Source organism: Daktulosphaira vitifoliae, unplaced genomic scaffold, assembly GCF_025091365.1.
Source record: "Daktulosphaira vitifoliae isolate Bord-2020 unplaced genomic scaffold, ASM2509136v1 Scaffold_4, whole genome shotgun sequence".
NCBI classification, from domain to species: domain Eukaryota; kingdom Metazoa; phylum Arthropoda; class Insecta; order Hemiptera; family Phylloxeridae; genus Daktulosphaira; species Daktulosphaira vitifoliae.
In genome coordinates, this window is record NW_026099575.1 from 9,780,295 (window position 1) to 9,807,563 (window position 27,269).

The 27,269-nt window shown below is 25.5% G+C and overlaps 2 long non-coding RNA genes across 2 annotated transcripts; one reads left to right on the forward strand and one right to left on the reverse strand.

Annotated features, from left to right (window-relative positions):
- Positions 1–6: 6 nt before the first annotated feature.
- LOC126905470 (uncharacterized) lies at positions 7–20,021 on the reverse strand. The gene is made up of 3 exons (XR_007704002.1): positions 19,737–20,021; positions 457–800; positions 7–384 (listed from the first exon to the last, which is right to left on the reverse strand). It is a non-coding gene; the product is annotated as an uncharacterized LOC126905470 (long non-coding RNA).
- On the forward strand, positions 4,616–17,081 carry LOC126905473 (uncharacterized). The gene is made up of 3 exons (XR_007704004.1): positions 4,616–5,038; positions 16,144–16,378; positions 16,456–17,081. It is a non-coding gene; the product is annotated as an uncharacterized LOC126905473 (long non-coding RNA).
- Positions 20,022–27,269: the final 7,248 nt, after the last annotated feature.

The window sequence follows — 27,269 nt, forward strand, 5'->3', positions numbered from 1 at the left end:
ACACACATGAGAATCGATTAACTTCTTAGTGTAAACCGGTTGCAAACATTATAATCAGTCACTAATTCGCTGATCAAGTATACAGACATTACTAACGTATCTTTCTTGTGCATCGTACTGTCCATGCACAAATAGTAGGTCCATTATTATATATGCTGATCGAACGAAATCGTTTATATTAAATGTTTAGAAACGCGATTTTAAGAACATAATAGTAATTTTTTTATCTAGATTAATTTAAGTAATAATGAAAACTGTTTAACTAAACTATGAAGTATTTTATATAGTAATTTTAATGAATTGATTATCTATCAAGTAATTGGTACTATTTGTGAATATAATCAAAAAGCATTATGAATAAGTACCGCCGCTTCAGTTGGTAAACTGTAAATACACATAAATATATACATATAAATATATCATAAGTGAGCTACATAAATTTAGAATGTCATTTACCTGGCAATTGGTGAGCTCAAATACTGCGTATAGTAGAATATAGATAAGAAGCCAAGCACCATGAGTGCGGCCACGCAGCGCTTCACCGAAAACGGCCGCCCGGCCAGGCGCCGGTTCTTCAGCAACAATGTCATGGTGACGGCTGTGGTCGTCAGCAGTGGCGCCGGCTGTGGTTACCCTTCATGGAAGGTGGTGGCTGTGGCGTCGTCGGTGGTGTTGTCGTGGACGACATACAGTGCGCCCGGCGACTCTTCCGGCATGACGTTCGATTAACCCAAACTAAGAGCATTTCCGAACCGGTGAACGGTCAACTATTAAATATACGGCATCGACTGTCTCGCATTCTGTAAATNCAACTATTAAATATACGGCATCGACTGTCTCGCATTCTGTAAATAAATACCAGGTAAACATATAGTTACACTCGCAAAACTTGATGAAAATAGTTATCAAAAAGACTTATAACGATAACCCTCCTACAACCTATGGACGCTCTACAGAGCTAAACCCAATAATTCTCAAGTTTCAAATAATGTTTACACGACTTTTATGCTTCGCTAACAATGATAATTTAACTCGTAGTACTTAATATTATATTGTGTTGATTTTAAATCTGATTTCCCCTGAAAAATAGTGTACTTAACGGTTAAGCACCAATGAAAAATAAATGTATCTTTGATCTTGAGTGTCAACTATGTTATTAAATATAAACCACAGATTAATGGACCATAAGAGCGTGCCGGCGTCTGGTTATTGCAAATAATTGTAGTTACCGATTACTTTTCACATAGCCATTAGATATTTGTAATTTGTAAGTTAAAAACATCATACATCTTATCGTTATGCACTTATAATATATAGACCAAGTTGTTTTTTTATAAATAGTATTGGTATAGTCGCTTTGATCTGTTATAAATAAAACATTTTCATGATGAGAGATTTAAATGAAACTCTTCAAAATTCTAATCCTGCCTACGCCTGTCCTTGCGTTTGAACCTATAAGCTATTGCTTTGATAGTTCACACGATTTTCAAGAGTAATATCCTATTTTACACATATGGTTTGCATACAAGCTAAGCGTTTGACGGCGACCGCGCAGAGGTCAAGAATCAACCGATGTTGTGATAGTAGAACCGGTATTTTATTAACTACGTATTCTCACCACTTGAATGCGGTTAGACTGAATGTGCTATGTGACAATTTAGGTCAACAATTTTTTATATATCCAATAATAGTTGTATATAAAATATAAAATATAACATAAATTATTTAAATTCCTAAATAACATTAAAGAACTACAAAAAGTGTAAAATTTAAGAGTAGACTGCAATACATTCAGCGTAAAAATATATGTCAATTTGTCAAACATAGATTTACTTAATTTAAATATAACCTATGGAAAAGTAATTACAACAAAAAAAATTTTTTTACGAATTTTTAAGATTTGCGCATGTTTTTCAATTAACAGCAATTATGTCAGTTTTCAATTATCCATTAATATAAAGAAAAACATTTATAAAATCTCCATAAAATTACCTATTCAATGGTTATAAATTCACATCAGGAAGTTAAACCAAAAAAAAGTTTAAATGAAAAAATCAGCTTAATTTTTTAATAAATAAATTCTATAATCAAGTTTAAAAGCCTAAAAAACAGATTAAACTATTCGCAGCAGTCTAAAATTAGCACGATTCTTTTATAATATGATTAAAACAAATTTGGAGTTTAAAGAAACAACATTTTTTTTATTTTGTACGAATTTTTAAGTGTATAATTATCGCTCAATTACTAATTAGTAACTATCTTATTAACTAGATGCGATATAGCAAATCTGAAATTGGACATGGAATCAGCAGCAAAAATTCCTTATAGGATTAGTCTACATATTGTAAATTGCAGAATATTTCCCCGAGTGTTATTTATATTTCATTAAAAGCAAAAATAGCATTCTAAAAAGGAATATAAGCTAAAAAGCAATGGTGATACTTAATTAAGAACGGTTGAAGCTGGCAAAATCAACGTACTGTGAATACATGAGAGTTATATAAAGAAGAGACGTAGAAATGGTAATAAGAATACCCCTTAAGTAATGAAGTGCACGTAGTATAAAAAGATATTCAATTTAAAGAATTTTTGGGTGGAGTAAATAGCGTCAAAATCATTCATATGATATCAAATTTTGTATTCTAAAATAAAAATGATATGTTAAGTTAAATATACATTTTTGTGTATGCAACGTATTGTAATAAAATAACTAATTTTTATTAAAATCCCGAAAATAATTTTTATTTTAAAGGAAAATATAAATATAATAATGAAAAAAAAGTGTTAATATAATTTCAATTTCGTGTTAAATTCAAAATCATATCAGTTTATTTATAGTTGCCATCTTCTTCTATAGTTTTTTTTATCAGACTTGGATAGTTATGTTGACAGGAGTGTTATTATTGTACTTTTAAATTTACTGAGATAAAATAAATAAATCAATAAATAAACCAAATGAATAAATAAGTGTTTATTCATTGTGATATCTACAAAAATAATCTTCATTCATGCCATAAAATTCAATAATTGGGTTTACATAATGATGTTAACATTTCATTTTAAATAGCGGTTCATAATGATTGATACAAATAAAGTTAAATTTATTTTTATTAAATTTACGGTTGTTTATACCTTGCAAATGCTTGTCAAATACTTCTGCTATAAACCTTACAACTAAAATAAATGACATGTATGCGGTATTTCTTTTTTAAATTCAATGAAAAACAAATAATAAGTAACCTTATAATTGCTACCAGAATACGAGTAGCAATTTTGTTTATACAAACAATTATGTGCTCTTTACGAAAAATTTTCTAATGCCGTACTACATTGATCTGATCTTTACATAACTACAATGTACAATGTAAACCTTTGTGCTAGTACCTTTAGGAATATTATGAAATTGCTGTAATAGTAACACGTAGAAGAAATTATGCGCACAAGAATTATGAATGAGTCGTTATGGTTAGAAATAGGTTATCGTTATGATTTCATCAGATCATTTGTTGCAGATTCCCTCGAGTCGACATTATCCTTATGAAGAAGCCCCCAACTTGTTATTTGTTATCATAAATTATTATTTGCCTCCCACTTCAACGTTCCGTTCGAGAGATTAAAATGTACACAAATGTGCTTATCACTTACAAATTGTAGAGCATCCGCACACTTTAATTAACGAAGTTTTCACGGGCACGTGGGTCTTATCCATACATGATGCATATATATATATATGTATGCATCGATTGCTTACGGCGATCTCATAGCTAAGCGTTTTTTTTAAAAATAACTTCAACACGTCAATTAAAAATAAATATAAGAACAGTGGTAAATATAAATAAACGTGATTGTTGAGCCGAGTAAAATGTTAACATTTCATGTTATGAGTACTTAAGTGGAAAATATGCTTTAATTAATAAGCGAATTTCTCCAATAAAAATTCCACTAATTTAAATAGTATAATCAATAAATTATTGCTGTGTATGAATACACAAGAATAATTTTCCGACCGGAACACTGAAAAAAATCAATTTTTTATAATTATTGAATATATTATATACTAAGATATTCAATAAACGAAGTAGTAGGTTTGTTATAAAAATCGACTAATAATTCAACCATGTATATTTCAAAAAAAAAATCTAACTGTGTAGTGTAGCAAATTAAAAAAAAAAAAAAAACCGACACAGATACTATTCAACTGAATACAAAACAATAAAAAAAAAATCAAATTAAACGATCGGTTCGTTTTGTACGACTGGTGTCTACCACTTAATATTGGATTATGTGTAAAAACAATCTTGGCGCAGTCAGTATGTGACAGCATTCAGAACAGGTAAGAGTGACATCACTATGATAATAAACTCGCTATTTTAATATCGTACAACGAACGAAAATATTTTGCAAATCGACATTATCTTAACATTAACGCGCAATAGATAATATTTGACACGTCAACATTTTTATATCGTTGAATTCTAACTGATACAAAATCATTGACATGTACTTTCGAAATAATTAACCACTAATTACAAATTAGAATAAACTAATACAGTACCATNTTTGCAAATCGACATTATCTTAACATTAACGCGCAATAGATAATATTTGACACGTCAACATTTTTATATCGTTGAATTCTAACAGATACAAAATCATTGACATGTACTTTCGAAATAATTAACCACTAATTACAAATTAGAATAAACTAATACAGTACCATGCATGTACTAATGCACAATTTTCTCATTAAGATTACTATATGAATTATATTAGAGCATCATTCAACGACGCGTTCTCAGCTTTCACACTGATGAGGCAATATCCGCGGTGGATTATTACAATTACAGAGGTCTGAACCCAAGACTGGTGTTGTCACGCGCCGTGTTATTAATCGAATACCGCTCCGAGTGCACGGCGAGAAGAAGAGGAGGAACACAGTGATACGTATCAAGGTATTCTCTCAAGAAACCATTTGCGACGGATCTGTTGATTATAGCCAAAGTGATTGGAGGGCGGTAGCGGTACACTTTGATGTTAGGTATGCTCAGCCGCTACATGGCCCGATTTATTATTTGTTATACTCTATTCATAATCTCGCCCACATCCCTAATAGATGTAACTTCCGGTCGTAAAACCTCCGTTGAAAATTTTTTGTACACAGAATTTTAATATTAGTAAAAAGAATACGCATTTTATTTTTTTGAAACCATAGCAAGAGTTTGGAAACCTAAAATATAATTTCGAGAATGTATTTACAAATACTAGCACGACTGATATTAATTGAAAACTTAATTATTCGTAATATTTTAATAAAAAATATATATACTAAAAATAGTTTCCAAATCATAAAAAAAAATATATATATTATTTTCTTTTAAGATGAAGTTCGAATATTTTTCAAACAGTTTATCAGACAATAGTCGTCGGAAATTTAAAATTGGAGAAAACGGAGTTTAAAAACTCAACATTTTTATTATTGTGCCAAAATGAATAAAAAATTAATTACACATAACAAAAAAATACAACTTATTATTTATAATTACTTCCGATTGTTTTATAAAATTAAGTAGACAATAAATTACTATAAAACTGTCCAATTTATAATGCCTCTTGTAAAATTTATTTTATTTTTTTTTAGATTTTATCTAATTATATTACTGTATCAATAATCCATTTGAATAGTTAAGGAATAGGTAAACAGTCGATTTTTTGTTTTAATTATCTTAATGAAATTAACACTGAACATTAAAGAATCAAAATTAACTAACTTACAACAGCTCATCGATAGATTTCTAGAACGGTATGAGGTACGTTTAAAACTAAACACTTGACAGAAATAACGAATCAAATTATTATAATTTTTTATTTATAAATGTTGTCTTTTCAATACAGTTTCGTCAATTTAAAGAGCCGGCAGTTATTAGATCAATATCAATTTTATTTAAGGCACGCGCCAAAAATCTTGCAATATAAAATTAATATTCAACTCACAATGCTATCTTGATGATCATTCTACACTAAAAATAATGTTTGACAGAATACATTCAATATCTAGTTAATACCAAATGATTAAATCGTAAATGACATAAACCAAGCCGATATGTAATAATTCTGTCTGGATAATGAAACCATAGTAATACAAATAAATAACTTATAAGGTTTTAAACGTAAAATAATTGCAACAAATTACCCTCTAAACTTTTTTCGATTACAATACAGAAAATAATTGACAAGCATCTTAATAGTATTGTTATGACTTTTTTCTTGTAAAACACCAAAACATGAAGAAATAGCCAGAAAAATCTTAAAATTAATGGTAGTTATTTCTTAGCTTATAAAAATTTATATAATTATTTGATACTCTTCTCTTAATTTTAATAATTTTTATACGTGTGAAAATACAAACATTTACTAATAAAACTAAAATTACCAATTAATTAATATAATATTATTACAATATACAATATGTTGTAAGCATACAATTGTCATGCAGCAATATATTTGTACTAAAATACAAACATTTTTCTAAAATGAAATTTAAACGCTGTACAGAGTATTAATTATAAAGTACTCCATTTATAAAAAAAGTCACACGGAATTTATTTTTATGGAAATACTATTGAGTTACAAAGGTGTAAATAATTTCAACAAATCTTTATCGTCGTTATACTACGACTACTTTTATAGTTTTTCCTAAAATTAAACTCTCGCGTGACGCGTTCACAACCACCCAAGAAGATACCACCTAACAAAATCATAGTTTTCAATAATAAATGGGAAACATCTTTTGGCGTTAAGCGCATACAATAGTCCAAAAAATAATGAATAATGATATCATTAAATTATTAGAAGTATATAATTGATGTTGCTACTTTAATATATGAACAATGAAGTTTATTATGGATAATATTAACGCTACTAGTTTAATAATTGTTATAATAGCGTGTATTTATCTGTTCTTAAAAATTTTAATATATACTTGTAATATTTTCTTAACATCAAAATAATAATTATTAAATTTACTATTATTTAAACTTTACTTTTAATGATACATTTATAAACGAAATAAGTCAAATAACACACAAACTAAAAAAATTAATGAAATAATTTTTTGTTAAATTTTTTCTTAGGATAACTCGTTATCACTTTTTTTGTTATTTATTAATAATAGGAAAATAAATATTTTTAATTTTTTTTTTTAATTTAAACAATCAATTTTCAGATTTCTCAAACAAAAAATTTGATGGGTCATTACGATAACAACTTTAGGATAAATTCTTATTGAGTTACAAGCATTTTAATACATAGAATGGCTATGTAGCGTAGATGAGTACAGCTAGTACTGGTACTAATAGATATTCCACACAAGCACTTACTTATCCACTCTATGTATTAAATACCTCTAACTTAACAATCATAAAATTATTATCAAATCATTAAAAAATGATGTAAGAAAACTACAAAAAACTAGCCATTTTAAATTTAATTAAAAAAAAGTTTTATTATAAACATTAAATAAAATATATGATTTAACGTAGTCTAAGAGTTCATAAATATATATATTTTTAATTACAGTAAAATGTTATTTGTAACAATATTTTTTTCTTTTATAGTTTGTAAAAGACGCATAATTTTTTTATAATTTTAAATTAAAAATTTAGGAATGATAACTTATTTCATTCTCGTAAGTTAAAATTATTTCGAAATAATTAAATTGCAAAATAATAATATTGACACTTAGTCTCTGTTTTAAGTTTATTTTTCCTCGAAAAAGGTAGGCGATATAAATTGTGTACGCATTTTTTAAATGTTTTCACCTTACTCTAAATAAATAAAATTTTTTTCAAATATTTATTATTGAATGCGAGGGTTTAAAAAGGGTTGAAACACCTTCATATTTTTTAATGTGGTACAGTACAGATATCGTTATATTAATCCTGAATCCCATTCTAATAAAATATACCTAAACCAATTTCATATCATGAAAATAATGCCTAAAATTTATTTATTTATTCATAAAATAAAATTGGTTTTTACTAAACTCATTACTAATGAATCACTTCACTAAAAGAATTGAAAAATATTCTTAGTAATGTTGAATTAAATTCAGTATTTTATTTTATAACTACTCGTTAGGAAAATAACGTAATTACAATGGTTAATTGTTTATATATTAAATGAGTAATTGTCATACAGTAAATTTCAAGATAACGACATATTTTACTTCTTTAAGGAATAAAAAAAGTATTTTATTCCAGCGTCAATATCATCAATCATTTCTCAAACATCACATTAAAACGTCAATGGTGCAATTGGAACTTTTTACCATTAAAATGATATTTACTCAGTATTACTCATTCTATTATACTAAAGTAAAACCTATAAGATCACCTATCGCTTTTGCACCTTACATGATATTATGTGTGACCGTGCAATATTTTCCATCACGAACAATCGCCGGTAGGCACATTTTTCTTTGGAATACAACCAATAAAGTAATGTAAGTCTTGAACTTAAATTCCCAGAGGTTCCAATAAACACCGGACGTTTTGTTTTCACAGGAATAATAAAGCTGGCATTATTTCAGAAAGTTGTAAAGTGGACATCGAAGTTCACACAGGTCTCGACACCACCATAGGGTAGAATTCGAACTACAATTAGCTATTATCTCGGCATATTCCGATATTTCATGAAAATAAAAGCAACCTGAGTTAGTAATATTACACTTCCGGGGTTTTAAGATTTATGTACCTTCATCTTAAAATAAGTCAAACAATAAATTCTTGGAACGATAAATATGATAAAAGACATTATGATAGTTTTTTGAAACTTTATTTTTAAGACTTTCCATGATCACAATTATTCAAATTTATATAACTTAAATTATTATGAAAATACATTGAATATTTGTTTTACGCACGATGAAATATCGATCCAAGATAAATGATAAGCTGAGAAAAAAAGTGTTAGCGCCATTATTAACTCTGTCAAATAACTTCAAACGTAGAACTTTCTAGATAATTTGAACACAAGACGCATTCGTAGTATTTGTAGACAAATAACCTTAGATAGTAACTAATTACCTTTAAACTAGTTTTAACGTTAAGAACAAAAAAACTAAGCCCGCAGAAAGATAGTGTATATACAACTAACAGAGGTGAACAAATAATTCTTACCGTCATTGTTATTGGTACCCTATCGTAGATGAGGGTCATTTAATTACTGACTTTTTAAAATCGATATTACATTAAGATATTATCTAATAATTTTCCCCCATAACACGACTCTACTCGATGATCAACCATTAAAAAAAAAAATATTTGAATAGCGCAAACTTTTCGCCAACATATAAGTAAAGAGTACAGTGAATTTAACAACAACTTATTAAGAAAATCATACATTTTTATCATTTTAAGAGTTCATAAATTTTTTATTTACTCAAGGAAAGGTATGACATTTTTTTCTACGTCAAAAAAACAATGTTAAACGAATAAAACAATTTTTCTTTCAAATGCATGTGTTTTTGGTTGTTTATCTATTAGTTTAAATCTTGTTAGTATTGACTGCGTCAGTTAGAGACTTGCACAATAAGTTACCTAAGAAAAAAGGCGAAGAAAGTTTTACAGTAAAATGTTTTAAAATTAACAATTAGGAATAAAATATTTTTATTTCCTGTTGCTTTGTTTGCATTTCACTACGCAAATGTTTACGTTTAACTACACAGCACTTGCCGTACATCTTTCTAGTTGCTTACCACGAGAGCACATTACTGCTAGTAGAGATAACAATTTATTGTTAGCAGAGTTAAACATTCAAATACGCCATAATAATAGCAATTGCATTTAACGATTGTATATACATTTCTAATTTCAATATTTAACAAACATTCCAACATTATTTTAAATTTGAAACAGATAATCTAATTACTAAGTATATAAATTATTATTCGACAAGGGTTTTTGATTAAAGATTAAAGGCCAACGTAAAATGTACATGCCAAAATATTTAATGCCGTCATTTATACTTATGATAACAAACACACCACCTTAGTGAATTTGACCCTTCAGATTTCAGAGCTCCTATACGCTTCTCCTACCTACATCAAAATACCGATGCACATATTTCATTGGCCACTTTGCCACACTGGCAATGGCAATTATAAGGATCTAAACTATGGGGTGTCCACAGTCACAGAGTTGTAATCAAAGCTAACTATTGAGAACATAATACTTATATATCAGATATTTACCATTGAAGTCATAGGGAAATTAAAAATGTTTATTTATTATATACAATATAAATAAAAACTTCCATTTCTAGAAAAATCTAAACTGAAATTTCTGTCAGAATATTTAATAGTTAAAAAAATTTGAAATATTAGAAGATTCAACTAAAAATCAAAAAAAATGTTACAAAAAATTTAAATCGGATGACAAACAATTATCACCAAACGGTAAAAAAAAATTCTTTTTGCAAACATCACTAACTTTAAAAAATTTAATAAATTTATATTACAACCATTGTTATCTCAATTAACATAAATTTGACCACAGTCATGCATTTTATAATTAAAGATTATGATTATTGTGTTACTTCCTGATAAATAACAAAAAATTAAGACGATTCTTTTGAAATGTAAAAATAATATTAACATATAGAATATAAAAATGTTTTCCAATATAAAGTATGTAATAACAAAACTATGATTCTGCAAAAATATTTATACAACACAAAATTGAAAAACTTCGTCAAAGTTTACTTTAAATATATATATATAATGCACTGAAAAAAATGTACTATTTATCCATGTAAAACTAAAAGAGTAAGTAATGGTGTACAGTAATTAAAAAAAAAATGTATTCGAATATATCTTTTCATAATTCAACACTCATAATCTCACAAACCTTTTAATAAATTTGAGAATATAAATTTTTGGATCTGTGACATTCAAACAATAATTCACTGTAAATTATATATCATCAGCTTAATAATATAATTTCGATCATCAATTTGATTTCTATTATAAAGTATTCAATTTTTGATGCGTATTATAGATACTATAAAAATTACACATAATGAATTAATATTTTATAAAAACTATGTGAACATAAATGATAGCCATTATATTACAAGATTGTATTAAAATATATATTTCTTTATGAAACGTTATTTAGTATGACCATTTCATAACTTCCATAACTAGTTTAATTGTCATTCATAAGTATTTAAATTTGATGATAATTCTACAAAATGTTCAATAAAACTATTTAGAGTAGTTGAACTTTTTATTAATACTTTCGTCTGTCTAACGCTTGAAACGTCAGTTTTATGAATTATCTTAATTATCAAACTGTATTTTGCATAAACAAATAATACAAAAAAATTCTTGTTACAATAATTAATTTATATGGTCCCATAATAACACATAAACTATTAAATAAATGATACATTATGACATATCGAATATTTTGTTACCAAAATTTAAATTTTTAAAAAATTGAGATTTTTTTTCCTCGTTTTTTCTGTGTACACTTTTATGTATAGTCCAGTACCTTAATTTTTTAAATGTTTCAAATTCTTATAAAATGTCTTTTTTTGTTTGTATTTAATAAAAACACGTTTGTTAAATATTACTCATGACCCGCTTTAAACTCGATTCCGATTTCATGTCGAGATTTTCTACTTACTAAAATTAACTACCCGACCAATTGGCTATTCAGTAATCATTACAGGCGACGGGTTCGCATATTACAATTAACAAAGGATACCCGCCATTGAGTCACATTGTGAAATCTATTAGCAGCACTTCAACTATATATTCATTTCTCGACACAACTCATAATAACCCAGACTTAAATACGCTTTTCTCAGATAAAAAAAGACGTTATGTTAAATAACAACTTCAATCATTTTTGTTGACTACTTATTCGACCATATAACGAACAAAAAGAAAAACCAATTGCACATTACATTTTGCAAAAGGAATAATTTACTATATAATAAAAATTGATCATTTGTGGATAATTACTCAAAATTAAAAATATATTAATTTAAAACTAAAAAATATTTAACTCAAAAAGCCACAAAAAAATTAATAAAAATCGCAGATAAGTATTCGAACAATGTTACCGTTATCAACGTTTAAAAAAAACTGAAAACATTTTTTAGTTTTAGATTAATAATATTTTTAATATATTTTTGAATATTGAATAACTTATTAGTTCATCATTTTTTAATAAGATATGTATACATTTTTTTAGATTTCCTAATGCAGAAAATTTTTTATGCAATATTACAAAAAATGCATTTTTATACAGAGTTACAACTACTAGAAAATATAATAAAAATTGATAGTATGTGTTTAGCGTTGATAATGGTAACATTGTTTCCGAAATACGTATCCGCGACTTTTCATTAATTTTTTTGTGGCTTTGAGTTTAATATTTTTAATATTTTTTAGTTTTTTAAATTAATAATATTTTTAATATAGTTTTAATTTTACTAGAAAATGTTCAATACAATATACAGCATAACAAATAAAAATCATAAAATATAAACATACATAATTATTGCTCCTTAATGATTTCATAGTGTAACGGTGAATACAAAACAAAATTAAAACTAATGTGAACGGTAATTACACTGTTATTAGTACAAACAAAATTTATGCGATATTAACACAGTATCGAGTAAAATATACTGCATGATTCTTATGAGGTCAGTTATTTTTATACAACCCGGAACAACTTAAGAATTAATTAAATAATAATGAATTACAATTTAATTCAGAACTATACTATTAGAATAACAAAATGTTCTTGATATAAATTTCGACAGCATTACAGCGGTTTAACGAAATAACTCTTATTAATAATAATTTAAATTCCGTGAAGTTAGAATATTTCGTGAATAATAAATCTAGTTTCTAACAAGGGACAGTGTAAATATGAGTCGTTGTTAAAAATGGAAACGTTGTCAATGATAAGAAGTGGATCCACGAGCTCAATTTATAAAGTAAAGAAAGGGTAGTTTTGAGTGATATGTCCACATTTCCACATTGAAAAAAAAAGTCCAAGTACAGTATATCAGTAGGCCATTAAGGTTAGTATTTTTGAATAGTGAACTTTTAAATGTGACATTGAGATAAAAGCATATAATAGCTAAGTATTATATATTTCTGTGTTTAATTTACACATATATTATTACATATTGCGTAATGAAAAATCATACAAAATTTAACTACAGGTAACAACATTAAAATGATTTATAAGAGTATCATTCAAAAAAACAATTATATAAAGGCTAATCTTTTAATTGCAATTATTAATTTATAATTTTAATAACTTTCATGCTAGTAAAATGATTATATCTATTGATTGTACTTCAAATAGTATGATAACAATATAAATTACGCATCATTAAATCGTAATTGAAATTACGATAAAGATTATTAGTAAATATAAGGTACGCCAAGAAATAAATCGTTATTAAATCTAATCAACAGTTTCTTAAACAATTTTTGCAGTAGAAACGTGAAACTCTATAATGACAACTAACACGTATAAGTGACATTAGACCTTACTAAATCAGAAAAATTATTAAATTCATATTCATGTCATAATTGATATTGCATTACAATAATGATGAACGAATAATTAAGTAATTAGTACAATTTGTTATAAATCTTATCCAAATATACTCATTTGACATACATTAATAGATAATCCGAATTATTTATGCACGAGACATCACTACATTAAATTTGTAGACTGTACGTGTGTTGATATAATAATTAAAACAAAATAATTTTCAAACATGAGTGTAGTGTCGACTGAGAATTACAATATTATCAACGCTTTGTAACTTAATCATAAACCTTATTGCGCAAGTAATTCATAGCATGTTGAATACACCTTGATTTATTGTTCAGTAAAACAGTCTTTTGTTGCAGATTTAGAAGATAAATTTTTCATTGGATTTTGTGCAACATTATGTTTTTTTATAATCATAGACGTATGATTTTTTAGAAAATTCACTTGTTCTTTCGGAAATATTTTATTTCTCGTTGCCTAAAGCCAAACCAAAGATAAAAATTTTCCTTAATCACGAATTATACTTTTATCGCTAAAGGCGACTACGTGATTAAGCTTCCGTATTTTACTGCCACGTTAAAAGAAATATTTATGCCTCAAAGACAATCAAGTATGAACGTAAATTCCATTATTATTATTATTCCAAATTTATATTTAATATATAAGAATGTTAATAAAAAAAGCTCAAATTTGGAGATTTGTCGCTACAATTGAGTTGGACACAGCACAAAAGATTAATAAAAATTGCTGATCCTTAGGATTTAAAAAAATCTATAGGATAATAACCTTCGCAATACAGTGGTATTTAAATTTTATTTTATTTTACTTTTTTATTGGAACTAATGCGCCAAACAATTATGGATTTGAGTACATATATGAATATTATTAATGTCTAATACATCTAAAATGTTAGTATGTATACTTACAGTATAGTTAACGTTCAACATTACTACTTACTACATATACAAGGGTATTCCAACATAAAAATCTAACTTAATAAAATGACATATGTTATAAGGTTTTTATAGGTCATAATTATCAGTCGTAAAATATTATTTTCAAAAAGTTTTTCAGATAATTTTATATAGATATAAAAAAATGCTCGAGCTAAAAATAATTTAATACTATTGTTTCTAAGTAGATTATATTTATTAAATAGCTCATTTTCAGTATCTAGAAATATCACATATTAATCAAACATGTATTAAAACTCAAAACATAATTGAATGTAAATCATTTTTATTTTACGACCTGTTTGGCATTATGGCATTTTTAAAATCAAAATTTACATTAGCTCTTATCGGATTATAATATTTTAAATGATTCTCGTGAAAAATTATTACAATTGACTTACGTCACTTTTGCTTTAATTCCTACTATGTGTACTTATACGCGTCAGTGAAATTCTATAAAACTACTCAGAATGCAATTAAGATTGAGTTCTGTGGTTTAACGTGATAAGAATCAATGTTACATTTTCCACATGTTGTCAGTGATTATCACAAGAAGTATAGCCAAAAGTATTTATATTAGATAAATAATTTAAATTTCTTAAAAAATGTGACTTTGGTACTTTTTGTATCAAGTCACAAAATTTAACTTAATATAAGAATGTGATCGTAAAAAAAAAATCAAAATTATTTTTCAAACTCAAATTTCGCAATACACTTTTTTGAGAATTATTAAATATCAATACAGATTATAATCTACCCAACGTTAAAATTTTTTTTGTAGCGTTTACCTAGATTAAAAAAAAAAACAAAATTTCCCGCCAATTAAAAACGTGAATACGTCACACGACGCATACAACTTTCACAAAACATTAACATCTCATTTTGAGTGCTACATCTGCATAATCTATAAATAATGAAGAAAATGACAATTGTGAAGCCTTAATTTCAAAAAAAAAAAAAAATTGCATATTCTCCAAATGTGGAATGGTGTTGCGAAGGGTCATTTTTAATGACCATACAAATTATATATTATATTATACTAGTTAACCAGATGCCAATCCAACCATTTTGTTATTTTTCTCTTACACGCGCACTCTTTGTCCACCGAACATGTGGGGGTTCTCTCATTTTAGATGAAGTGTGCGCCAAAAACTATTGTACGGGATTTATGTAGTCAATGTTAAGAAAAACATACCTGATGTATAAGAAGGTGCACAGGAAAAAGAGAATCAGAAATTCGAAAAGGGATTCTACAATTTTGTAATCTTAAAAGAAATATCCCTCCTGAGAAACAGAATAAAAAGCCGACATTATACAAAAGATAATATTTATTCGGGTCTTGTAATTATGTTACCATACCGTTTCTATGTAATAAAACGGAAACGTATCACATTTAAAATAATAATAGATGTCTATTGGTGTAGTAATCGGTAGAAATTACAAATCGCCATTATCATAAATTGTAGGCGTACATTTTTAAACGTAAGTAAAATGCGTATTCATAAAAAATGATCTTTTACAATTACCTTTATAATTTATTCAATTGTAAACAAACGTTTCTTTATACGCTATTTTGATATACTTTTTATCATTCGCAGGTATTTCTTACTGTATACTAGAATGGCAGCAATGTAGGATATTGATATCATAAACATAATATTAAAAATTACCTGATTCGTACAGTATATTAGTAGGACTGTAAGAAAATTCTGAAATTCTAGGACAATTAAATTTAAATAATATAATAATAATTAGTAATACACAGTAAGCATTTGATTTTCAATTGAAAGTAAATCTGTAAAACACTGGAGTGTCACAGGTTCTTATACTATAGTAAGTCTCCATATAGAATGTAACACGTTTGATTTTAAATAGATATAGTTCTTCTTTATTTGTATAATTTTCAGTAGATTCTTTTTAGATACCAATTTTAAGAAGGCGCTCACACGTCAGCAGCACACACCAACGATTGGACCGGCGCCCAACGCAGTGTGCCAAGTGTCGAAAACAAAATCCAAAAAGAATTCCGTAATGACTCTTATATCATTAAAGCGACAGTGATTTTTATTTCAACAATGCTTAAAATCAACGGATGGTATGTTAATAATAATAAAAAAAAAAAATGAACGGTTAAAACAACGAATAAATTTAATTACTTCCATTTCTCTCTAAATCATTAAAATTCAAACGTATTTAAAAAATGAAAATTTTGAATACAACATTTATCAGAGTGTTATACTTTGTATGGCGTTGGTGGCACCTATTTTTATCTACGATGTTTTTGAAAGATTAAAGAGGAAGTCTGGATTATTTCATAGACGCTAAATAAAGTAATAGTTCAAATTTCTACGCTGTAAACTAAAACAATTATTAAAAAAATTTTAATAACTAATTCCGTATAGTGAATTATTAACGTACGCATAATCAGAACACAAAGTTTATGTTAAGGTCACTATATTCTAAAATAATAATAAAATATCAAAAAAGTAAATATTTTATCTATTATTAACACTTAAAATATATCTTTATTTACAACTGTTAGTTTTAATTAAGCCAACGCAAAACTTAGAAAGCCATGTAAATTTAAAAAAGACAAAGTTGACTGAGAAACAAGATCGACTATTCACAATAAAAAAATACTTGAAGGTCATTAATATTATTGTTATTAAAATAAACAAAACGTTAACCTACTGTTGTTTTCAGAATTAGTTTGTTAAGTAAACTTCCTAGCGAGAAGACACTGAATGTTTTTTTATGTCGTTATAGGTAATTTAAAAACAAATTTTCAACGTCAACACCGCATGAATTAGGAAAACGAAATTTCAATCGTTAGGACATAATTCTTATAGTATAAATTAAAAATGTATAATTCAATAATTAAATTATATTAAATGAACCTGCCGTGTTAGTTATATAAAGTAATTATTACTTTATATAACTAGCACGGCAGGTACAAATTTACTAATATTTGATCATTTTAATAAAATAAAAAAATGTTTATTTTTTTTTATAAATAATATTATAATTTATAGTTCCGTTATTTCAAAACGAACAAATATGGGTTTCAAATACAATAATAATACTATTACCCTTTTCTATAAGTATAACTTAACAATATTTTTTTCATTATCATTTAAATTTTTAAATAATGTGAAAAATGGCATTACATTTACATAAGACGGCATCTATTAAACCGCTTATTTTTAAAAAAGTTCATTAATATGTATTGCACTTCAGCGCCATCAATGCTAAATAGACGGTTAATAATTTACAATGGTCCTAACCTAATATAAATTTCTCCTATGTAAAAACTAATCAACCAACGTGTTCGTCTTTTTTCAAAAATAATTTCATCTTATAACCTACGCGTTTATTTTGAAATGGGTAGGTAGTGACAAGCAATGCTACGGAATGCGTATTGATTAAATCAATGCTATTCTAACTACAAACAATAAGCGCCCAAGAGTTCATCGAATATACAAAACTTAATGTTGTTGTTATAGACAAAAAAAAACAAAGCTTTCATCAAGTTATCGAAGTTAATCGCTGAAAAGTTCTGGAAGTTAAAACTAAGGAACTAAGTGGCTCGAAGCAATAAACACGTTTATCGTGTTAGCTCAAAAAAACGAGCTTTTAGATGGAACGTGCTTTCTATATCAAACGGATTATGTTTTAATAAAAGCAAACTTTTATAATGTTAAACCATTTCGAAGGGTAGTCGAAGAATGCACACACACAAACATCAATGAGCTCAGAATCGTAGAAAAAAATGGTTTCTCGCTAATCCTAGACTGCGTACTTCATGTGCTTAACGTTACCGGCTGGTTTGTCTACCCCTATAAAACCCCCTTCTTCGTCAACTGTACATAATTTATAACGAAAAACTGTTTGAGGCAACGGATATGAAACCTCCTCTTCCTTTCTTTCGACGATTTCATATAACTGTAAATTACTTACCCATTTACAAGAGAAAATGTAAATCGATTTGCCTTCTCCGAATATAAACAAATCTTGAATGAAATCGAAAAAAAGAGTACATAAATCGTAATCAGTTTAAACTAACGAATTACATTTACTAGTATATGGATTAAGTTTAAAGAATCACCCTTTTTGCTTTAAAAATTGCGCTATATTTAGGTTGGCTACTATTATCGACACTGAAACTCGACCATTAAACGTGTTATAAGTTAGTAAATATAAAGAATAACACATTTAAATGGCTTTTATTTTTGTTGAAAAAAATTATTTATCCAATTTAAACAAATTCCTTTTAGTTATATCTTAAGACAATTTTAAAAATTAATCTTAATAATATAATTTAATTAATTTAATAATATAATATACCATGCTATTATCATATCTTAATACTTTCAATAACTATAACGATTAGCAACAAATACGTATAGATATTACAATTTAATACGTTAAAATAACTACCATTTATAATAAAAAAAACAGTACGAATCCTTAGTTTGGATAAAATTCAACTAGCAAGGAAATACTAATGAAAATAAACTCAAGTGTTATATTTTTATTATTGTTATTACATATCCTTAATTTACATCTCATTAAAGACTGTTGTTCAGAGGAATTGTTTTTTTTTTTTTTATGTAACTCATAAGATAAAAATCAATATATTTAAGATTAATGATAAAATGATAATTGGTATTGCAATTAAATTTAAGAAAACAGCAGTCTATACATAAAAAGAAAACATTTAAAAGTATTATATATTAATTAAGTATATTAATTTAATTATATGACCTGACAAGCAGTATACATTCATCTATTTCATTTTAAACATATTTTCGTCGTAGTAATTTGGTTCAATTATTTAATGCAGTTTCACATGTTACAATTTACTATTATTAACTTACCTGACCGGTATAAATGTAGTGCTTAAATGTATACTGATTAATTAATAATAAATATTTGGTGGTGTTAACAATAAATTTAAAAAAGTTCACTCTGAATGGATTTGTGTAAAATTAAACTGGGCTATTAGTAAAAACAAAAATCTTTTAATAATAAGGCAGACATTTCAAAAGCATTATTTCGAGAATAATTTTTTTTTTTGATAATAACGTTTAAAATGTTTATGTACTAACGCTTGAGAACCAAGTTGATCAATTTAAATTAAATGATAGTATAGAAATGGAAAAATTATTTGATCTAATATGGTAATACTTACGATAGTTTAACAATTGATAACAGTAGATCCAAAACTTTTATCCCAATGGAGCCCTAGAAATACATTAGTTTTCTTGAAAAAATAAATATTTATGATAAATAGAAAAAGGGAATTCACTAATGTTATTTACAAAATATGCACGTGACGGTAATCATAACGCGAAACAACCAAGTGATAACAGATCGGACGAAATCACAATACAGAACACACAACAGACATTCCGATCAGACGGGAACTGAACAAGCTATTCAGGAAAACGGTGGCAGGCCAACAAAACAATTCATATTCCACAGCATTAGAAGTGATGAGGGTGGAGCGCACGCGCAAAAAATACTACCGGGCGAAAGAGTGGGGCGGTTAACCAGCAGAGAGCAGTTGTCTACAAAACGGCGGAACAGACGCGTGACGAAGCGGGATTCGGGGAGACGATAGTGGTGTTACCAACGTGTCGGCATGCGAATACCAGGTATTACTGTTTTCTAACAGTATAGACATTAATTTTGCCGTCCTAGTGACTGATGATGATATTCAAGACAAGCATACTAATAATTTGATATATATCAAAATCGATTACCAATTGTAACCCATAAAATTCATCCACTTCTAAATTCTTTATTTGCATATAAATATATCTGCTTACATTATTGGATATATTAAGTTTTTATTTAAAAATATTTAATAAATTATAAAAATGTTTAAATAATAATAAGTTTAGTTTCAAAACACTTTCGATTTTTTTCCTAATATAAACAACAGCTATAATGATATAAGATTTTCTTTCGTTGTTACACACATAATAAATTTTTTAAGGTATTTTATTATTTTTTTTATTTAAATAATTATAATTAATAAACATCCCCATTCAAAATGATAATATTTTAGCACACTTATTAAAAATAATTATAAAAATATTATTAGTAAATATAAATGCGCGTCAAGAAAAAAACGCAACCATTAGTTTCACAATTTTTGCAGTGGAAACATGAAGCTTTATAATGATAATTTACACGTATAAGTGCCATTAAAACTTACTGAAGCTGGAAAATCGTAATTAAATACGTTAATAAGATAAATTGGGTCATAATCTATGGATTAAAGATAATGTCTAGTGCTCTAATATTTAATTTTCAAAAGAAAAACATTAAAAATTAAAAATTTATTGTAATATTTATAAGTTTTTTATTTTCAATACATTTTAGAAGAAAAAATATTTTATAAAAGCACGTATAGGGTTTATGGTGTTATAAAATTAAAATTGATAATAAATGAAAAAAGTAAAATAAATTAATATAATTAATCATAATTAATTTTAGTTATAGAATGGATATATAAAATAGATTTTTTCTATAAATTGAATGAAATGTCAATCTTAAAAAACTAAGATTATTATTTTCATTTTACATAGAAAAATAATTTAAGAGGGTTTTTATAAAATTCAGAAAAGTAGTATACGAGTTAAAACAATTTCAATATATATAATTGTGTTATAATTAGGGCTGCGAATTTAGTGGTATATTTAAAAAAAATTACAGTGGGGAAAATTTGAAAAATAATATATCTTTAAAATTTAATAAATATATAGTGCCAGTATATCATTGATCTAGTGATATAGCCAGACATATTTTTTGCAAGGAGGTTGAAGCTGAAGAATTTTTGTTATTATTTGTAGTCGAAATTATTTTTGATAATATATTTTTCTTTTCAGAAACTATTTAAAAGTACATTTATTAATTAATATTTCGGTTATCATACGAATTTTAGGTATTGTAGCCCACTAGCCTCCATCTACACATTGCAGGGTCATATCATAATAATATTTAAAAAGAGTGTAAAGTTATTCATTACACCAGATAGTTGAGTAGTATTCAGTAATGTATAATACAAGAATTTATTTTTATTTTTTCTAAGATAAAACTTATGGTTTTTTGAAATGACTCGTTTGGTAGTAGTTAAAAATAATAATAAATTATGCCACATCATATTCTAAATTTTAAATTTTAAAGAAGTGGATCGAAAAACCACTTCTTTTAAGTAGAATTTATTACAATTTTGTAATAAATCACTTGGCATAATTGATATTAATTTTCAACCAAAGAAAAACGATGTATTCCTCAAAACCATACTTTTTTGTTTAGAAAAAAATAAAATTCCTTACAATAACACATTATTGAGTACTACTTACCTATCTAATGATGTGTATAAAGGTACACTCTGTACAAATATACATATTTTTATTTTGTTTATAGCTCGTTTATAGCTATTATGATCTTCTTAGCATAGGATTTATACATTGCATATACAAAAAATAAAAAAACTATTATAGCTCTGGCAATAATATACATATAAATCGTTAGTTTCCCTATCCTTGTATTTTATTAACTTTGAAAATTAAAGAGCTCTATTTCCGCACAAAATGTTAGTAATTTATAGACAAAATATTTCCTATATTACATTACAATCGACTGAAACAATAAATTGTTAAACTATTAATATTAACTTAATGGATGATTTTATATTATTTTTTTGCAAGAGTAAGCTTTGTATCTCTGATGTAACTTAGTTCAAATTTGATTCAGGTATTATAATTTTTAAAAACAATGGACGTTTTAAAAAATTAAAAACTTTAATGACTGTAACATTTGAGAAAAGTTTTAATTGGTTTGAAATTTAACTCCAAAAAATGTTGAAAAATAATTTTTAGTAATTAATGTAATATTAATCACCTACATATTAATTATTTAATTTTCCTATATGTCCCTTAAATATATTTAATTCGAACCCATCGCAAATGAAAAGCCTATTTAGAATTGAAAAAGAAAAAGTAGAAAATAATTATTCGTATGCAGTTTTATGTCCTTTAGAAGATAAAAGGCTAATTTATCTTAATTATCAGGCATTTGGCCGTTGAACTTTTTTATTTATCGACCAAACATTTTAATTTTCAGTTTTTTTTAACTTAATTTTATTATTCATTTTTCTATTATAAATTTATAATAATACAACTTTAATGTGAAATATTAAATTGTTTAAGTAATTGATATGACCAATTAATTTGCATGAATTGAAAGGGAATTATTTTTAGTAATACAAAAATTATATACAATAATCATTATAAAACAATTTTTTGTAAAAAAATCGCCTAAAGGTTTAAACATAAGTACATATTAACCCCAAATAAAGTAATAATTTTTGTTGGGTGGGGTGAGTTACTACTTATTGTTTAAAATAATTTTTCCTTTCGGAGTGTGAATACGAAGGTACCTAAAAAAGATAAAACAGTAAAAAAATGTAGTGATCATTTATTAATATAAAAATTATTGTGGTTAATTATCATTTTTTTTCAATAGCGTTAATAGTATCAGAAAATACCTCATCTTAGTCAACTATTCGAGTAATATACAGAGTGTTCAGTAAATAAGGAAACGAATTTCTATTGTACTCATTGTTTGTAACAATTTAACTGTTTCCTAACTTACTGAACACTCTGTATATCTCGAATAGAAACTACATGTAAGATCTCTATCTTGTCAAGAAAGTATTATTTTTTATGATGAAGACACAGAAAACTCATTCATAGGTAAGATTAAATTGATTGGCTAAGTACAAACGTTACTGATTTACTTAATTTTTTTTTAATAACTATCGCTTATATTTTCTTTATCTCTACTTAAACTAATACTTAATTTCATACCTTATATATTAATAGTAAAATATTAATTTTTTTTACCTTAAAGTTAATAATAAATATATTGAAATAAATAAACGTCGTATTATTCTTATTTATACAAAATAAATTTAGTTACTTTCACCCAATCCTTACACATAAGTCGAATACAGAAAACGGTGAGGAGGAACTAGAAAATATAACTGATAGGTATTTGAACATTGTTTATATTAAATTTGGAGGTATATTCAATTGAAAGAATTGATTACCGAAATTAATAACACTTTATTAGCTGTTTTTAGTAATTTATTACAATTCTGTTTAAATGATCAACATAACGTTTGTTACATATACTTACACATTACTATTTCATAATGTTTACTACATCCTGTTTATGATATTTTATTTTATATATTAATATATTTAAAAATGCTATTTATAATAAATCATAATAACAATAACAAAAGGAAGTATATACAGAGTATATGTTTTATAGTAACACAATTAAATGAAGGAAACCTATATAACAAAAAAAATGATAATGTTCATAGAAAATTAAACATTTAATTATTTTATAAATCAAAATATTTTAGTCTTTATTGTATTACTTAAAATGTTGTAATTAAGAAGAATAGAACTGTTATAATTATAATTATTAAGTTATTAAAATTGTATTTAGTAATGTTAAATATTTATCAAACAACATTATTAAAATAAATCTAGTATCTGAGATTTAAAATTTGAAATTTAATAATATAAACTAGGCTAAAATGATAGAACTATTATCATAAAAAATATTTTAATAGTAAATGGCATTTGAATTTTTAACATAACTTTATTCGTTCTTTTTTCATAATTTTTATTATGTAATTATTATAACTCGAAAATTAATTTTATACTTTTATTAGATATCGAAATTAAATTTTAAAATGTTTGAGTTTATATACAATTATAATACACGAGAAATTGCAACTACAAGTAGCTAATTGATTTTTTTATGTGCTTTCTGTCTTGGCATTTGGTGTATTTAAAAAATTACAACAATGTACCTTAATATCATACTTTAAGAATATCTGTTAACAAAGTTATAATTGATACTTTATTTTAACTACACTTTTATCTATACTAACTAAGAGTTTTAATTCGTTCTAAAACTAGGTTCCACACGAATAGAGAACTTCTTATGCATATTTTTATTGAAATGACTTAAAATAGTGATTTTAATTGCTTTTAAATCAAAATCTAAACGGGTTTCCTATTTCTTTTTGGAATTTAAAAGCGCAACTAGAATTAATGCTTTACACGGTGTTATTATTATTTTTTCACACTAAAAATATTTTTATATAAGAACACAGATATATCTTACATTTGTTATACATTACCATAGCCTCTAGTTGCGCCTATTCAACTAAATGTACTAGATTTTTGGAATAAATTTCACTTCACTTTAAATTAATCATAACTTATTTGGATTTTCACCCACAAAAAAATATTGAATACATAAATTATAATATACGAGAAATTTAGTGTTTATATAAAAAAAAAATTGTGTAGTAATGTAATTGTTATAAAAATTATTTGACTATATAAATTAAAAAAAAAATCTGTTCTTACATTAAAGATACCTCTAAAATTATCACAATCATTAGCCTTATAAAATAATAGTAAAATAACTGTGAATGCATCAATTTATTCGAGATACATTGAACAAATGATTTTTTCATAGCAAATGTTAANTACATTGAATAAATGACTTTTCCATAGCAAATGTTAAAACTCGTACATGTGACATATCTTTCTGAAAATGTTAGCATAGTACAGCCAGTTTTTTTTTACATTTGCAAATTTATAGGGCGTACTAGTGAAATAACTGTCTCGATATATCAAACTATGTACAGCCCGCTATTTTTATACTATAAGATTAAAGTCATCATTTGTTTTGAAAGTGTAACATAAATTAAAACAAACTTTCATATATCAATATATACAGAGTGTTCAACTAGTAAGAAAACAAGCCAGTTGTTCTAATATGAGAACAATAGAAACCCGTTCCCTTACATAATGAACAATATATATATATATATATATATTACAATATACTTTATAAATGTATCTGTTATGATAAAAAAGAGGTATCTTTAATGAAAGAACCAACTTTTTTGTTTAAAATTCATATAGTCAAATAAAATTTTCAATCGATTAATGCACATCATTTTTTTTTTTATTTAAGATATCAAATCGCGTATATAATAATATGTGTATTATATATTTTTTTGTGGGGGAACAAAAAGTATAATGTAGTCTAAACTAAAATGAAGTATATTAAAAAAAAATAAATAATTACAGTTAGTTATATAAGCAACTATAAGCTATGTGATATTAACCTCACAGAAAATGTAGGATACAATGTGTTCTTAAATAAAAATATTTATTAGGGTGAGAAAATAAAAATAACACTCACTGAAATTTTATTCTACATGTGTCTATAGAAAAGTTGGAAAATCTATTTAGATTTAAATTTAACGGTGATTAAAACCACTATTGTAAGTCATTTCAATGCAAACTGCAATACCGTTTATAATTTAACGTATATTTCATGAAATATTAAATACTTGCAAATATGATTTATGATTTATAATATATAGAAGAAGAAGAAAATTATTTTTATTAAAAAGTGCTAAAAACCCAAAATTTACTAAATTGACTAAGAAAATGTTGAAATGTATTAAAAGTTATTTGTTTCCATAGTAATTGTAACTTTGAATAATTAAGAATACTTTACTATTATAACATTAACAATTAACCAGTAAATATATTATAAAATTATTGTAATTTGATAACAAGGACAATATTGTAAATATTGGTTTCTATCATCAAATGTCAAATTATATCAGCCGAATTTAATAATTAGACATCATTCTAGCCTTAATTTTGATCTAATATTTCTGACAACTTTTCTGAATTTCAATTTAATTAAGTTAAGTATTATTGAAAGGATTATTATAGTAAAAAACCAAATGATAAATTTATTATTATTAAAAGTTTATAGAAAAAAATTATAACTATAGATAATTAAAGAAATATATGTATATAATGAAAGCTAAAAGTTGACTCTCAATATTTTTTCCAAGAGAAATAGAAGGCTAACGTTAAATCTGAGAAATAATTTATCAATTTTATAAAATATATTTGGAAAAAAAAAGTTAGCCATTATAGTAAATACTATGCATATTATAAAAAAAAAAATCTTAATTTCATATGAGATACTAATCACATTATGTAAATGTCACAAAAATTATCACCCTGTTCCTAAAAATTTAGCAATGTCCAAACTTCTTTATTCAAATATTACTAAAATGAAAAAAATTAATTGAACCTCATTGAATATATATATAATTTTCCAAACGTTTTTATTTAAAAAATAATTATGATTTCTAAAACAATTTCATCATTATCATTTAAAAATATATTTCTAAGACTATTATTGACCCTACCCATAAATTATTATTGTTTGTGTAATTAATACTANATGCCAACAACTGGCATCGTGTAAATCAGCCTTTAGTACTAATATGCAAATAAAGTATATAAAATAATTAGTGAATTTAACAAATATAATAAAATTTAATTTTGATGAACAGTTGTTAAAACATACATGGTAAATGAACAGCAATTATTTAAACTTAAAGTAAATATCTTATTAAGGTTTCAAACAAATTTAACTAAAATAATTTTACATAAATTAAGTGTTATATTTCTTTAATGACATATTTTTTTTTGGATAATGTTTAATTATTAAAAAGTGAATATACCTTGAATAATATCTATATTGTTGGTAATTTATTGAAATTTTAGATATTTCAAAATAA